General features: G+C 39.2%; 1 non-coding gene across 1 annotated transcript in view; it reads right to left on the bottom strand.

Moving 5' to 3' along the window:
• The window catches only part of LOC123989108, a 1,923-nt gene extending 1,652 nt beyond the window's left edge, over positions 1 to 271 (bottom strand). The window contains exon 1 of the ribosomal RNA XR_006830444.1: positions 1 to 271. This exon is cut by the window's left edge and continues 1,652 nt beyond it. This is a non-coding gene — a ribosomal RNA (small subunit ribosomal RNA).
• Between the last annotated feature and the right edge of the window lie 5,305 nt (positions 272 to 5,576).

The raw sequence follows: 5,576 nt of genomic DNA, 5'->3' as shown, positions 1-5,576 counted from the left end.
CAAAGCCGACGATGGACGAACGGACAAGCCGTCCGCCACCGATTGGTTTTGATCTAATAAAAGCATTCCTCCCATCTCTGGGTGGAATTCTGGTTTGCATGTATTAGCTCTAGAATTACCACAGTTATCCAAGTAATGTGTTGTACGATCTAAGAAACCAAAACTGATTTAATGAGCCATTCGCGGTTTCACCTTAATTCGGTATGTACTTAGACATGCATGGCTTAATCTTTGAGACAAGCATATGACTACTGGCAGGATCAACCAGGGAGCTTAGTTATTATAGTAAATTAAAATTTTCGTCGACGGCTCCTCCCCAAAAGACCGATCGACGTTAAGACATTTCTCTTTTGATACACACATTTCATAAATTTTTGACCTCTTAAAGAGGCAAAATATTCTCCTCCGCTCATCTTTCTCTCATAAAGCACGAAAATCACTTTCACGCCGTGCATCCATCGTGCAAGCACGTAAACCACACACGCTGGGCAATCTAATAAAAGATGATAGCGCGGACAGTGGCATGCTAGACAAATCGAGAAAGCGCGTACAGTGATCATGCTGGTCATTTTGCCACCAAATTTAATAATCTTTATAAGAGCGGGCCCACCAACCTCGTCTCTGTACTTTATACATTTCTCCACCATCTCCACACACCTTTTCAAACATTAACGGAGAGAGTTCCGAGGACTTGCTTTAAATATATATATTATATATGGTGGAATCTCTCTCCTTTAGAAGTTTCACCAGCATTACTTCTTTCCTTTTTACTCATGTACAGAGAGAGTGACTTGTTATAAATTAATCTCTCTCCATACTTATTCTCCTCTCTGAACGTATCAGAGAGGATTTTATTTCTGACACCTCTTGACTTTTCTTAAACTCAGGACGTAATTTTATTCATAATTCAGAGGACGTAATGTGTATTTTAGACTTTTAATATTTCTAAACAGTCTCCCTTCTAAAAGTGATAGAACGAATTTTCGTCTAACACTACTTTCTTGGTTCCCAAATTTTATATAATCTTATACTTTTTTAGTTCGAACCAATTTTGGTTACAGACAGTTGATGCTCAATTGGTATAAGTATACACATTTAAAGTGCATACAGATCACCAGCCTTATATTACAAGGCTCACCACATATGGGCCATTCGGTCTTAGACACCGACCCGTGGTAATGCTGTGTGGAGATAAATAATAATTCACAACGGAAAACCGGAACGAGAATAGTCGAGAAAGTGTATTCTCGAGGAGCGGTAGACTGCTTTTCAACCGAGGTCATAAAAGAGCCACACGCTCGACGCTACTCCCGACCGGTCCGAGCGAACCGAAAGTGCCTTCCTATAAATACCGAACGGCCGGCCGCTAGGTCGGCGACGCATGGGCTTACGCCCAGGCGTATACCTGCGCAAACCGCCGTGAGAGCGTACCATCCCGCCGGCACGGTAAAACTTAGACTGAAAATTCGTCGAACATATTCTTTCATTTAATAACGTTCTATACATGAAAATTAATAAATTAACATGCAGGACATAATAAATTCACATTTTCAAGTAAATCTTGGGTTTTATTAATATTTTTAATAATTTTGAAACCGCCCAGAACCGATGAGATGAAAAAATTAAAACGATATTTTTGCATTATAATACGATAAAACATTAACAAATAAACGACTATAACAATATAAATGTACATTTGTAAAATAATTAAGCGAAATTACCATTTTTTAAGACAAAAAAGGTAACTCAGAACCGATTAGTCGAAAATTTTAACATACTTATTTTTACATTCAGTACGACTGATCCATCGTTAAACGCTATTAAACTAACGTACGTGATGATATAAATGTACATTTTCGCTTCATTTAGCCTAAAAATCGAACTTTAGTTTCGCTCCGAAATATTTCAAGTCCTGGCGGCGTTCTGCTTCGCCTCTTAGAACCGATTAGTCGAAAATTTTAACAATCTTATTTTTACATTCAGTACGACTGATCCATCATAAAACGCTATTAAACTGACGCCTGCGATGATATAAATGTACATTTTCGCTCCATTTAGCCAGAAAATCGAACTTTATTTACGCTCCGAAATATTTCAAGGTCCTGGCGGCGTATTGCTTCGATTCTTAGAACAGATTAGTCGAAAATTTTAACAATCCTATTTTTACATTCTGACGACTGATCCATCGTAAGACGCTATTAAACTAACGTCCGTGATGATATGATTGTACATTTTCGCTCCATTTAGCCAAAAAATCGAACTTTAGGTACGCTCCTAAATATTTGAAAATCCTGGCGGCGTATTGCTTCGCCTCTCAGAACCGATTACTCGAAAATTGTAACAATCTTATTTTGACATTCAGTACGACTGATCCATCGTTAAGCGCTATTAAACTAACGTCCGTGATGATATGAATGTACATTTTCGCTCCATTTAGCCAAAAAATCGAACTTTAGTTACGCTCCGAAATATTTCAAGGTCCTGGCGGCGTATTGCTTCGCCTCTTAGAACAGATTAGTCGAAAATTTTAACAATCTTATTTTTACATTCTGGCGACTGATCCATCGTAAAACGCTATTAAACTAACGCCTGTGATCATATAAATGTACATTTTCGCTCCATTTAGCCAAAAAATCGAACTTTAGTTACGCTCCGAAATATTTCAAAATCCTGGCGGCGTATTGCTTCTCCTCTGTTACGAGCCGGAGGGGGCGGCTGCGTAGCCGGGGCTTAATTTAGGTAAATGGTAATTGTTAATGGCTTGACCAGTGTTGTTATTAACACTGGGAGCCTAAGGAAGTAGACGTGGAGACGAACCTACGTATGGCTAACGTAGGGAGCTCCAGGAGTTTGGCTGTGGTGGACGAACCTACGTATGGCTAACGTAGGGAGCTGCAGGAGGTTGGCTATGGTGGACGAACCTACGTATGGCTAACGTAGGGAACCACAGGAAAGGTGTAGAGTGGAGGACGAACCTACGTATGGCTAACGTAGGGAGCCTCAGGAGAGTGATATGCGGACGAACCTACGTATGGCTAACGTAGGGAGCTGCAGGAAGCGTTAGTATTAGGTCTCGTAACTTGATTGGTATACCTCGAGCGGTAAAGGTACACCTTAGTGGGTTTCTGGACAGTAAATATAATTGTACAATAGTATGTAAATTAAACTAGTATGAGTTTATTCTCTATTCCGGACCTTACAATTGTTGTGTGTAATTGTCGCGGTATTCAATGAATTGAACTCTAGGTTGCACGTTTGAAATGAGTTGAATAAATAAAGTTTAGTTTCGATTCCGCGAAGCAAGAATCTAATCCTTCTCGGTTTTCACGAACACGAGCAAACAGGGGCGGATTACAACGATTATAATAATGCTTAACAGCCGACAACGTACTGTATAGTTACTGTGAGTGCTTGAAAGGGACTTGAATACCCGATCTCGCAGAGTTTCCTCGTTGCAGAGATTATCCGAAAAAGAACGTACTGACGTGTATCGAACTGATTCTAGACTTCAAATAGACCCGAGGTGCCCTTGTCGCCACCCTTTTTATACTCAAAAACTAGAGTAAAAAGGGTGGTGGGGACTGACTCTACGTGACCCGTAGGACCGCGCCCTTGCTTTGCGTTGGTCTCGAATTTTCTAGAAGACGGTTGGTGTCGGGTGCACACATCCGATTCGATATAAGGAAATTTCTTGAGAAGGGTTTGTAACACCATATAAGGAAATTTCCAAGACGGATACGTAACACCTCTAAGAACCGATTGGGCGAAAATTTTAACAATCTTGTTTTTACATTCAGTAAGACTGATCCATCATAAAACGCTATTAAACTGACGCCTGCGATGATATAAATGTACATTTTCGCTCCATTTAGCCAAAAAATCGAACTTTAGTTACGCTCCGAAATATTTCAATATCCTGGCGGCGTATTGCTTCGCCTCTTAGTACCGATCAGTCGAAAATTTTTACAATCTTATTTTTACATTCTGTACGACTGATCCATCGTAAAACGCTATTAAACTAACGCCTGTGATGATATAAATGTACATTTTTGCTCCATTTAGCCCAAAATTCGAACTTAAGTTTCGCTCCGAAATATTTCAAGTCCTGGCGGCGTATTGCTTCGCCTCTTAGCACCGACTAGTCGAAAAATTTTAACAATCTCATTTTTACATTCTGTACGACTGATCCATCGTGAAACGCTATTAAACTAACGCCTGTGATGATATAAATGTTCATTTTCGCTTCATTTAGCCAAAAAATCGAACTTTAGTTACGCTCCGAAATATTTCAAGTCCTGGCGGCGTATTGCTTCGCCTCTTAGAACCGATTAGTCGAAAATTTTAACAATCTTATTGTTACATTCAGTACGACTGATCTATCGTTAAACGCTATTAAATTAACGTATGTGATGATATGAATGTACATTTTCGCTCCATTGAGCACAAAAATCGAATTTTAGTTACGCTCCAAAATATTTCAAGTCCTGGCGGCGTATTGCTTCGCCTCCTAGAACCGATTAGTCGAAAATTTTAACAATCGTATTTTTACATTCAGTGCGACTGATCCATCATAAAACGCTACTAAACTGAGGCCTGCGATGAGATAAATGTACATTTTCTCTCCATTTAGCCAAAAAATCGAACTTTAGTTACGCTCCGAAATATTTCAATATCCTGGCGGCGTATTGCTTCGCCTCTTAGTACCGATCAGTCGAAAATTTTTACAATCTTATTTTTACATTCAGTACGACTGATCCATCGTTAAACGCTATTAAACTAACGTCCGTGATGATATGAATGTAGATTTTCGCTCCATTTAGCCAAAAAATCGAACTTTAGTTACGCTCCGAAGTATTTCAAAATCCCGGCCGCGGATTGCTGTGCCTTCTAGAACCGATTAGTCGAAAATTTTGACAATCTTATTTTTACATTCTGTACGACTGATACATCGTAAAACGCTATTAACCTAACGCCTGTGATGATATAAATGTACATTTTCGCTCCATTTAGCCAAATAATCGAACTTTAGTTACGCTCCGAAATATTTCAAGGTCCTGGCGGCGTACTGCATCGCCTCTTAGAACTGATTAGTCAAAAATTTGTACAATCTTATTTTTAAATTCAGTACGACTGATCCATCGTTAAAGGCTATTAAACTAACGTATGCGATGAGATAAATGTACATTTTCGCTCCATTTAGCCCAAAACTCGAACTTTAGTTTCGCTCCGAAATATTTCAAGTCCTGGCGGCGTATTGCTTCGCCTCTTAGAACCGATTAATCGAAAATCTTAACAACCTTATGTTTACATTCAGTACGACTGATCCATCGTAAAACGATATTAAACTGACGCCTGCGATGATATAAATGTACATTTTCGCTTCATTTAGCCCAAATATCGACCTTTAGTTTCGCTCCGAAATATTTCAAGGTACTGGCGGCGTATTGCTTCGCCTCTTAGAACAGATTAGTCGAAAATTTTAACAATCATATTTTTACATTCAGTACGACTGATCCATCGTAAAGCGCCATTAAACTGTCGCCTGCGATGTTATAAATGTACATTTTCGCTCCATT

The sequence above is a fragment of the Osmia bicornis genome, unplaced genomic scaffold, assembly GCF_907164935.1.
Source record: "Osmia bicornis bicornis unplaced genomic scaffold, iOsmBic2.1, whole genome shotgun sequence".
NCBI lineage: Eukaryota > Metazoa > Arthropoda > Insecta > Hymenoptera > Megachilidae > Osmia > Osmia bicornis.
The sequence above is the reverse complement of the archived record's forward strand: the minus strand, read 5'-3'. Positions and strand labels throughout refer to the sequence as shown.